This window comes from Phalacrocorax aristotelis, unplaced genomic scaffold, assembly GCF_949628215.1.
Source record: "Phalacrocorax aristotelis unplaced genomic scaffold, bGulAri2.1 scaffold_223, whole genome shotgun sequence".
Lineage (NCBI taxonomy): Eukaryota > Metazoa > Chordata > Aves > Suliformes > Phalacrocoracidae > Phalacrocorax > Phalacrocorax aristotelis.
This window is the reverse complement of record NW_027441279.1, coordinates 12091-24180: the sequence shown is the minus strand read 5'-3', so window position 1 is coordinate 24180 and position 12090 is coordinate 12091.

Below are 12090 nucleotides of genomic sequence, written 5' to 3'. Positions count from 1 at the left end.
CAGCCGCCTGGCCTTCGAGCCCCTCACCTCTCGGACCTCTCGTCGGCACGCGGCGTCTCCCCTCCGAAGCCTGCGTGCGGCACCTGCAAGAACCCAGGCAAAAAAGGACCCGCTCGGGTGCTGCGGGGCTCTCAGGATACCCGCACAAACCCCCCCCCCGTCTCAGACACGCACCTTTCCCTCGACAGCTCACCTGCCTGGCCTCCAGCAGATCCGGTTGCCATCTGGAGGCTCGCCCGCCACCTGCAAGAGCCAAACGCATGTCGCTCGCAACCACCCGCAACGCGACCCCTCAGGACGCATCGCTACGCTTCAGCCCACCCGTCACCGCTCACCCCGTGCGATTCCCCTCCGGTGCCCGGATCCCGCTCGGCTCCTCGCATGCGTCCACAAAGAAAAATTACCACAACGGGCTCATAGAGCCAACAGCCACATCTTCCCTCTAGATACACCGCACACCAACCCACCTGCTGACAGCGCCGTCCTCCATCACCCTGCACGACTCCTCCCTCGGCACCTGCCAAACCGATGCCAAACAAGTCACCTGCGTGCACGGCGACAGCCGAACCACGACACAGGTCTCGATCGCATGTAGGAACACCCCTCGAGAGCCCAACTAGGGCGGCTCTTAAACATGAGCACAATACATCAAACATTAAGCCCAGCACACAGACACGCCAGAACACCCTTGACACGCTACCTGCTCAGCTGAGACTCTAGCTCCCTCCCCCGCACACCTACGGTTGTTCCCTGGGGGCCCACAAAACCCAACAGGAATTACTTCCCTCACCCCCCGACGACAGCCACTCGATCCAAGACGGCTGCAAAACTCCTTCCCCCCCCACCTTCCCCCCGCCCCCCCCAAAGCCTGGGCGCATCCCTAGATGCCAGCACCACCCACCTCGCCCTGACTCTACATCCCCGGGCAGGGCGGCTCCAAGACAAACGCGGGACAACGCTACACAGAGCGCTACAGGCAACGCGCCCCGAAGGATGAGAGGCAGCTCTCGGAGAGAACGACGGCACCCAGACGGAACCTCCCCCCCGTCCGGCAAGACCGCCTGCGGGACCCCGACGGCGACGTCGGCAGGCCCTACGGCAACGCCAGAGAACGCCGACAGCTTCGCGGCCCGTGACAAGCGCTTCCTCTCACAACCGAGACGACGGACGCGCAACCAGCCCGGCTTCCAGACCTAACCGCCTAAGGATGCAAGGAAGAAATGCCAGTCCCAAAAAACTCACCGCGACAGAGCGGCGCCGCTCACGCAGCCGGGAACGACGCCGCCCAAGACGACCGTCCGAGACGCCAAAACGATCCACGCCGGAAGCTTGCGACGCCAAAAGAGAGGCGCCCGACGGGCGCCGAGCCCACGCCTAGGGCCTCGCCGGGCCCTACTAACGCTGCCGAGGCACCTGCCTGGCTCCTAAAGAGCAAAGACACCACCGAGACCCGAGGAAGGTCGGAGGCACCCAACACAAAACACACACACTGCACAATAACGCACACAGCCTGGAACCGCCCTGCCCGGCACGCGTTCCCGTCACATTGAAGAGGAACCCGCTCCTTTTCCCTGCTCTCAAAGGGGACCGCTTCCCGGACAGCCCGCTCCGCCGCACCATCCTTAAAACCCCTCCCTCCCCCAACCCCTTCCCCAGCACCGTTGCCTCAACTTAGCTTTCAAGGGGCCCAGAGCCTCGGTCCACCCATCCTTCAGACGAACAAGCGCACAGTCAGCCCACTGCATCGGTCCTCCAAGGGCCAGGTGCCTTTTCATCACCTAAACAAAAACAACAAAAATACACACGCAGCAGCGCCGTCAGCCAGCATCCCATCGCTCAACAAGGACCCACCCCCGCAACGCCCCCCACCTCACGCGCACCCGGCTGCTCCGCGCCCATTGCGGACGAGGACGAACGCCATCCCCTGCGGCCCCTAGAGATACCACAGGGCACACAAAGTTACCGTCGCTCCGCCAAAAAAGGAAGAACGAACCACGCCGGCCCCGCGCCCCTCCCCTCTGCGACCCAGCTCCCCTCCAACGCGCATCCAGGCCCAAAGGCAGCCGGCGCACAACCTGCAACGCCAGAGACAAACGCTTCAATTGAGTGGCCGTACGACACCTTGCTCTCAAGCAGCCGCCTGGCCTTCGAGCCCCTCACCTCTCGGACCTCTCGTCGGCACGCGGCGTCTCCCCTCCGAAGCCTGCGTGCGGCACCTGCAAGAACCCAGGCAAAAAAGGACCCGCTCGGGTGCTGCGGGGCTCTCAGGATACCCGCACAAACCCCGCCCCCGTCTCAGACACGCACCTTTCCCTCGACAGCTCACCTGCCTGGCCTCCAGCAGATCCGGTTGCCATCTGGAGGCTCGCCCGCCACCTGCAAGAGCCAAACGCATGTCGCTCGCAACCACCCGCAACGCGACCCCTCAGGACGCATCGCTACGCTTCAGCCCACCCGTCACCGCTCACCCCGTGCGATTCCCCTCCGGTGCCCGGATCCCGCTCGGCTCCTCGCATGCGTCCACAAAGAAAAATTACCACAACGGGCTCATAGAGCCAACAGCCACATCTTCCCTCTAGATACACCGCACACCAACCCACCTGCTGACAGCGCCGTCCTCCATCACCCTGCACGACTCCTCCCTCGGCACCTGCCAAACCGATGCCAAACAAGTCACCTGCGTGCACGGCGACAGCCGAACCACGACACAGGTCTCGATCGCATGTAGGAACACCCCTCGAGAGCCCAACTAGGGCGGCTCTTAAACATGAGCACAATACATCAAACATTAAGCCCAGCACACAGACACGCCAGAACACCCTTGACACGCTACCTGCTCAGCTGAGACTCTAGCTCCCTCCCCCGCACACCTACGGTTGTTCCCTGGGGGCCCACAAAACCCAACAGGAATTACTTCCCTCACCCCCCGACGACAGCCACTCGATCCAAGACGGCTGCAAAACTCCTTCCCCCCCACCTTCCCCCCGCCCCCCCCCAAAGCCTGGGCGCATCCCTAGATGCCAGCACCACCCACCTCGCCCTGACTCTACATCCCCGGGCAGGGCGGCTCCAAGACAAACGCGGGACAACGCTACACAGAGCGCTACAGGCAACGCGCCCCGAAGGATGAGAGGCAGCTCTCGGAGAGAACGACGGCACCCAGACGGAACCCCCCCCGTCCGGCAAGACCGCCTGCGGGACCCCGACGGCGACGTCGGCAGGCCCTACGGCAACGCCAGAGAACGCCGACAGCTTCGCGGCCCGTGACAAGAGCTTCCTCTCACAACCGAGACGACGGACGCGCAACCAGCCCGGCTTCCAGACCTAACCGCCTAAGGATGCAAGGAAGAAATGCCAGTCCCAAAAAACTCACAGCGACAGAGCGGCGCTGCTCACGCAGCCGGGAACGACGCCGCCCAAGACGACCGTCCGAGACGCCAAAACGATCCACGCCGGAAGCTTGCGACGCCAAAAGAGAGGCGCCCGACGGGCGCCGAGCCCACGCCTAGGGCCTCGCCGGGCCCTACTAACGCTGCCGAGGCACCTGCCTGGCTCCTAAAGAGCAAAGACACCAACCGAGACCCGAGGAAGGTCGGAGGCACCCAACACAAAACACACACACTGCACAATAACGCACACAGCCTGGAACCGCCCTGCCCGGCACGCGTTCCCGTCACATTGAAGAGGAACCCGCTCCTTTTCCCTGCTCTCAAAGGGGACCGCTTCCCGGACAGCCCGCTCCGCCGCACCATCCTTAAAACCCCTCCCTCCCCCAACCCCTTCCCCAGCACCGTTGCCTCAACTTAGCTTTCAAGGGGCCCAGAGCCTCGGTCCACCCATCCTTCAGACGAACAAGCGCACAGTCAGCCCACTGCATCGGTCCTCCAAGGGCCAGGTGCCTTTTCATCACCTAAACAAAAACAACAAAAATACACACGCAGCAGCGCCGTCAGCCAGCATCCCATCGCTCAACAAGGACCCACCCCCGCAACGCCCCCCCACCTCACGCGCACCCGGCTGCTCCGCGCCCATTGCGGACGAGGACGAACGCCATCCCCTGCGGCCCCTAGAGATACCACAGGATACACAAAGTTACCGTCGCTCCGCCAAAAAAGGAAGAACGAACCACGCCGGCCCCGCGCCCCTCCCCTCTGCGACCCAGCTCCCCTCCAACGCGCATCCAGGCCCAAAGGCAGCCGGCGCACAACCTGCAACGCCAGAGACAAACGCTTCAATTGAGTGGCCGTACGACACCTTGCTCTCAAGCAGCCGCCTGGCCTTCGAGCCCCTCACCTCTCGGACCTCTCGTCGGCACGCGGCGTCTCCCCTCCGAAGCCTGCGTGCGGCACCTGCAAGAACCCAGGCAAAAAAGGACCCGCTCGGGTGCTGCGGGGCTCTCAGGATACCCGCACAAACCCCCCCCCCCCGTCTCAGACACGCACCTTTCCCTCGACAGCTCACCTGCCTGGCCTCCAGCAGATCCGGTTGCCATCTGGAGGCTCGCCCGCCACCTGCAAGAGCCAAACGCATGTCGCTCGCAACCACCCGCAACGCGACCCCTCAGGACGAATCGCTACGCTTCAAGCCCACCCGTCACCGCTCACCCCGTGCGATTCCCCTCCGGTGCCCGGATCCCGCTCGGCTCCTCGCATGCGTCCACAAAGAAAAATTACCACAACGGGCTCATAGAGCCAACAGCCACATCTTCCCTCTAGATACACCGCACACCAACCCACCTGCTGACAGCGCCGTCCTCCATCACCCTGCACGACTCCTCCCTCGGCACCTGCCAAACCGATGCCAAACAAGTCACCTGCGTGCACGGCGACAGCCGAACCACGACACAGGTCTCGATCGCATGTAGGAACACCCCTCGAGAGCCCAACTAGGGCGGCTCTTAAACATGAGCACAATACATCAAACATTAAGCCCAGCACACAGACACGCCAGAACACCCTTGACACGCTACCTGCTCAGCTGAGACTCTAGCTCCCTCCCCCGCACACCTACGGTTGTTCCCTGGGGGCCCACAAAACCCAACAGGAATTACTTCCCTCACCCCCCGACGACAGCCACTCGATCCAAGACGGCTGCAAAACTCCTTCCCCCCCACCTTCCCCCCGCCCCCCCCACAGCCTGGGCGCATCCCTAGATGCCAGCACCACCCACCTCGCCCTGACTCTACATCCCCGGGCAGGGCGGCTCCAAGACAAACGCGGGACAACGCTACACAGAGCGCTACAGGCAACGCGCCCCGAAGGATGAGAGGCAGCTCTCGGAGAGAACGACGGCACCCAGACGGAACCCCCCCCGTCCGGCAAGACCGCCTGCGGGACCCCGACGGCGACGTCGGCAGGCCCTACGGCAACGCCAGAGAACGCCGACAGCTTCGCGGCCCGTGACAAGAGCTTCCTCTCACAACCGAGACGACGGACGCGCAACCAGCCCGGCTTCCAGACCTAACCGCCTAAGGATGCAAGGAAGAAATGCCAGTCCCAAAAAACTCACCGCGACAGAGCGGCGCCGCTCACGCAGCCGGGAACGACGCCGCCCAAGACGACCGTCCGAGACGCCAAAACGATCCACGCCGGAAGCTTGCGACGCCAAAAGAGAGGCGCCCGACGGGTGCCGAGCCCACGCCTAGGGCCTCGCCGGGCCCTACTAACGCTGCCGAGGCACCTGCCTGGCTCCTAAAGAGCAAAGACGCCACCGAGACCCGAGGAAGGTCGGAGGCACCCAACACAAAACACACACACTGCACAATAACGCACACAGCCTGGAACCGCCCTGCCCGGCACGCGTTCCCGTCACATTGAAGAGGAACCCGCTCCTTTTCCCTGCTCTCAAAGGGGACCGCTTCCCGGACAGCCCGCTCCGCCGCACCATCCTTAAAACCCCTCCCTCCCCCAACCCCTTCCCCAGCACCGTTGCCTCAACTTAGCTTTCAAGGGGCCCAGAGCCTCGGTCCACCCATCCTTCAGACGAACAAGCGCACAGTCAGCCCACTGCATCGGTCCTCCAAGGGCCAGGTGCCTTTTCATCACCTAAACAAAAACAACAAAAATACACACGCAGCAGCGCCGTCAGCCAGCATCCCATCGCTCAACAAGGACCCACCCCCGCAACGCCCCCCACCTCACGCGCACCCGGCTGCTCCGCGCCCATTGCGGACGAGGACGAACGCCATCCCCTGCGGCCCCTAGAGATACCACAGGATACACAAAGTTACCGTCGCTCCGCCAAAAAAGGAAGAACGAACCACGCCGGCCCCGCGCCCCTCCCCTCTGCGACCCAGCTCCCCTCCAACGCGCATCCAGGCCCAAAGGCAGCCGGCGCACAACCTGCAACGCCAGAGACAAACGCTTCAATTGAGTGGCCGTACGACACCTTGCTCTCAAGCAGCCGCCTGGCCTTCGAGCCCCTCACCTCTCGGACCTCTCGTCGGCACGCGGCGTCTCCCCTCCGAAGCCTGCGTGCGGCACCTGCAAGAACCCAGGCAAAAAAGGACCCGCTCGGGTGCTGCGGGGCTCTCAGGATACCCGCACAAACCCCCCCCCCGTCTCAGACACGCACCTTTCCCTCGACAGCTCACCTGCCTGGCCTCCAGCAGATCCGGTTGCCATCTGGAGGCTCGCCCGCCACCTGCAAGAGCCAAACGCATGTCGCTCGCAACCACCCGCAACGCGACCCCTCAGGACGCATCGCTACGCTTCAGCCCACCCGTCACCGCTCACCCCGTGCGATTCCCCTCCGGTGCCCGGATCCCGCTCGGCTCCTCGCATGCGTCCACAAAGAAAAATTACCACAACGGGCTCATAGAGCCAACAGCCACATCTTCCCTCTAGATACACCGCACACCAACCCACCTGCTGACAGCGCCGTCCTCCATCACCCTGCACGACTCCTCCCTCGGCACCTGCCAAACCGATGCCAAACAAGTCACCTGCGTGCACGGCGACAGCCGAACCACGACACAGGTCTCGATCGCATGTAGGAACACCCCTCGAGAGCCCAACTAGGGCGGCTCTTAAACATGAGCACAATACATCAAACATTAAGCCCAGCACACAGACACGCCAGAACACCCTTGACACGCTACCTGCTCAGCTGAGACTCTAGCTCCCTCCCCCGCACACCTACGGTTGTTCCCTGGGGGCCCACAAAACCCAACAGGAATTACTTCCCTCACCCCCCGACGACAGCCACTCGATCCAAGACGGCTGCAAAACTCCTTCCCCCCCACCTTCCCCCCGCCCCCCCCACAGCCTGGGCGCATCCCTAGATGCCAGCACCACCCACCTCGCCCTGACTCTACATCCCCGGGCAGGGCGGCTCCAAGACAAACGCGGGACAACGCTACACAGAGCGCTACAGGCAACGCGCCCCGAAGGATGAGAGGCAGCTCTCGGAGAGAACGACGGCACCCAGACGGAACCCCCCCCGTCCGGCAAGACCGCCTGCGGGACCCCGACGGCGACGTCGGCAGGCCCTACGGCAACGCCAGAGAACGCCGACAGCTTCGCGGCCCGTGACAAGCGCTTCCTCTCACAACCGAGACGACGGACGCGCAACCAGCCCGGCTTCCAGACCTAACCGCCTAAGGATGCAAGGAAGAAATGCCAGTCCCAAAAAACTCACCGCGACAGAGCGGCGCCGCTCACGCAGCCGGGAACGACGCCGCCCAAGACGACCGTCCGAGACGCCAAAACGATCCACGCCGGAAGCTTGCGACGCCAAAAGAGAGGCGCCCGACGGGCGCCGAGCCCACGCCTAGGGCCTCGCCGGGCCCTACTAACGCTGCCGAGGCACCTGCCTGGCTCCTAAAGAGCAAAGAGAGCAACCGAGACCCAAGGAAGGTCAGAGGCACCCAACACAAAACACACACACTGCACAATAACGCACACAGCCTGGAACCGCCCTGCCCGGCACGCGTTCCCGTCACATTGAAGAGGAACCCGCTCCTTTTCCCTGCTCTCAAAGGGGACCGCTTCCCGGACAGCCCGCTCCGCCGCACCATCCTTAAAACCCCTCCCTCCCCCAACCCCTTCCCCAGCACCGTTGCCTCAACTTAGCTTTCAAGGGGCCCAGAGCCTCGGTCCACCCATCCTTCAGACGAACAAGCGCACAGTCAGCCCACTGCATCGGTCCTCCAAGGGCCAGGTGCCTTTTCATCACCTAAACAAAAACAACAAAAATACACACGCAGCAGCGCCGTCAGCCAGCATCCCATCGCTCAACAAGGACCCACCCCCGCAACGCCCCCCCACCTCACGCGCACCCGGCTGCTCCGCGCCCATTGCGGACGAGGATGAACGCCATCCCCTGCGGCCCCTAGAGATACCACAGGATACACAAAGTTACCGTCGCTCCGCCAAAAAAGGAAGAACGAACCACGCCGGCCCCGCGCCCCTCCCCTCTGCGACCCAGCTCCCCTCAAACGCGCATCCAGGCCCAAAGGCAGCCGGCGCACAACCTGCAACGCCAGAGACAAACGCTTCAACTGAGTGGCCGTACGACACCTTGCTCTCAAGCAGCCGCCTGGCCTTCGAGCCCCTCACCTCTCGGACCTCTCGTCGGCACGCGGCGTCTCCCCTCCGAAGCCTGCGTGCGGCACCTGCAAGAACCCAGGCAAAAAAGGACCCGCTCGGGTGCTGCGGGGCTCTCAGAATACCCGCACAAACCCCCCCCGTCTCAGACACGCACCTTTCCCTCGACAGCTCACCTGCCTGGCCTCCAGCAGATCCGGTTGCCATCTGGAGGCTCGCCCGCCACCTGCAAGAGCCAAACGCATGTCACTCGCAACCACCCGCAACGCGACCCCTCAGGACGAATCGCTACGCTTCAAGCCCACCCGTCACCGCTCACCCCGTGCGATTCCCCTCCGGTGCCCGGATCCCGCTCGGCTCCTCGCATGCATCCACAAAGAAAAATTACCACAACGGGCTCATAGAGCCAACAGCCACATCTTCCCTCTAGATACACCGCACACCAACCCACCTGCTGACAGCGCCGTCCTCCATCACCCTGCACGACTCCTCCCTCGGCACCTGCCAAACGGATGCCAAACAAGTCACCTGCATGCACGGCGACAGCCGAACCACGACACAGGTCTCGATCGCATGTAGGAACACCCCTCGAGAGCCCAACTAGGGCGGCTCTTAAACATGAGCACAATACATCAAACATTAAGCCCAGCACACAGACACGCCAGAACACCCTTGACACGCTACCTGCTCAGCTGAGACTCTAGCTCCCTCCCCCGCACACCTACGGTTGTTCCCTGGGGGCCCACAAAACCCAACAGGAATTACTTCCCTCACCCCCCGACGACAGCCACTCGATCCAAGACGGCTGCAAAACTCCTTCCCCCCCACCTTCCCCCCGCCCCCCCCAAAGCCTGGGCGCATCCCTAGATGCCAGCACCACCCACCTCGCCCTGACTCTACATCCCCGGGCAGGGCGGCTCCAAGACAAACGCGGGACAACGCTACACAGAGCGCTACAGGCAACGCGCCCCGAAGGATGAGAGGCAGCTCTCGGAGAGAACGACGGCACCCAGACGGAACCCCCCCCGTCCGGCAAGACCGCCTGCGGGACCCCGACGGCGACGTCGGCAGGCCCTACGGCAACGCCAGAGAACGCCGACAGCTTCGCGGCCCGTGACAAGCGCTTCCTCTCACAACCGAGACGACGGACGCGCAACCAGCCCGGCTTCCAGACCTAACCGCCTAAGGATGCAAGGAAGAAATGCCAGTCCCAAAAAACTCACCGCGACAGAGCGGCGCCGCTCACGCAGCCGGGAACGACGCCGCCCAAGACGACCGTCCGAGACGCCAAAACGATCCACGCCGGAAGCTTGCGACGCCAAAAGAGAGGCGCCCGACGGGCGCCGAGCCCACGCCTAGGGCCTCGCCGGGCCCTACTAACGCTGCCGAGGCACCTGCCTGGCTCCTAAAGAGCAAAGACACCAACCGAGACCCGAGGAAGGTCGGAGGCACCCAACACAAAACACACACACTGCACAATAACGCACACAGCCTGGAACCGCCCTGCCCGGCACGCGTTCCCGTCACATTGAAGAGGAACCCGCTCCTTTTCCCTGCTCTCAAAGGGGACCGCTTCCCGGACAGCCCGCTCCGCCGCACCATCCTTAAAACCCCTCCCTCCCCCAACCCCTTCCCCAGCACCGTTGCCTCAACTTCGCTTTCAAGGGGCCCAGAGCCTCGGTCTACCCATCCTTCAGACGAACAAGCGCACAGTCAGCCCACTGCATCGGTCCTCCAAGGGCCAGGTGCCTTTTCATCACCTAAACAAAAACAACAAAAATACACACGCAGCAGCGCCGTCAGCCAGCATCCCATCGCTCAACAAGGACCCACCCCCGCAACGCCCCCCACCTCACGCGCACCCGGCTGCTCCGCGCCCATTGCGGACGAGGACGAACGCCATCCCCTGCGGCCCCTAGAGATACCACAGGATACACAAAGTTACCGTCGCTCCGCCAAAAAAGGAAGAACGAACCACGCCGGCCCCGCGCCCCTCCCCTCTGCGACCCAGCTCCCCTCCAACGCGCATCCAGGCCCAAAGGCAGCCGGCGCACAACCTGCAACGCCAGAGACAAACGCTTCAATTGAGTGGCCGTACGACACCTTGCTCTCAAGCAGCCGCCTGGCCTTCGAGCCCCTCACCTCTCGGACCTCTCGTCGGCACGCGGCGTCTCCCCTCCGAAGCCTGCGTGCGGCACCTGCAAGAACCCAGGCAAAAAAGGACCCGCTCGGGTGCTGCGGGGCTCTCAGGATACCCGCACAAACCCCCCCCCCGTCTCAGACACGCACCTTTCCCTCGACAGCTCACCTGCCTGGCCTCCAGCAGATCCGGTTGCCATCTGGAGGCTCGCCCGCCACCTGCAAGAGCCAAACGCATGTCGCTCGCAACCACCCGCAACGCGACCCCTCAGGACGCATCGCTACGCTTCAGCCCACCCGTCACCGCTCACCCCGTGCGATTCCCCTCCGGTGCCCGGATCCCGCTCGGCTCCTCGCATGCGTCCACAAAGAAAAATTACCACAACGGGCTCATAGAGCCAACAGCCACATCTTCCCTCTAGATACACCGCACACCAACCCACCTGCTGACAGCGCCGTCCTCCATCACCCTGCACGACTCCTCCCTCGGCACCTGCCAAACCGATGCCAAACAAGTCACCTGCGTGCACGGCGACAGCCGAACCACGACACAGGTCTCGATCGCATGTAGGAACACCCCTCGAGAGCCCAACTAGGGCGGCTCTTAAACATGAGCACAATACATCAAACATTAAGCCCAGCACACAGACACGCCAGAACACCCTTGACACGCTACCTGCTCAGCTGAGACTCTAGCTCCCTCCCCCGCACACCTACGGTTGTTCCCTGGGGGCCCACAAAACCCAACAGGAATTACTTCCCTCACCCCCCGACGACAGCCACTCGATCCAAGACGGCTGCAAAACTCCTTCCCCCCCCACCTTCCCCCCGCCCCCCCCACAGCCTGGGCGCATCCCTAGATGCCAGCACCACCCACCTCGCCCTGACTCTACATCCCCGGGCAGGGCGGCTCCAAGACAAACGCGGGACAACGCTACACAGAGCGCTACAGGCAACGCGCCCCGAAGGATGAGAGGCAGCTCTCGGAGAGAACGACGGCACCCAGACGGAACCCCCCCCGTCCGGCAAGACCGCCTGCGGGACCCCGACGGCGACGTCGGCAGGCCCTACGGCAACGCCAGAGAACGCCGACAGCTTCGCGGCCCGTGACAAGCGCTTCCTCTCACAACCGAGACGACGGACGCGCAACCAGCCCGGCTTCCAGACCTAACCGCCTAAGGATGCAAGGAAGAAATGCCAGTCCCAAAAAACTCACCGCGACAGAGCGGCGCCGCTCACGCAGCCGGGAACGACGCCGCCCAAGACGACCGTCCGAGACGCCAAAACGATCCACGCCGGAAGCTTGCGACGCCAAAAGAGAGGCGCCCGACGGGCGCCGAGCCCACGCCTAGGGCCTCGCCGGGCCCTACTAACGCTGCCGAGGCACCTGCCTGGCTCCTAAAGA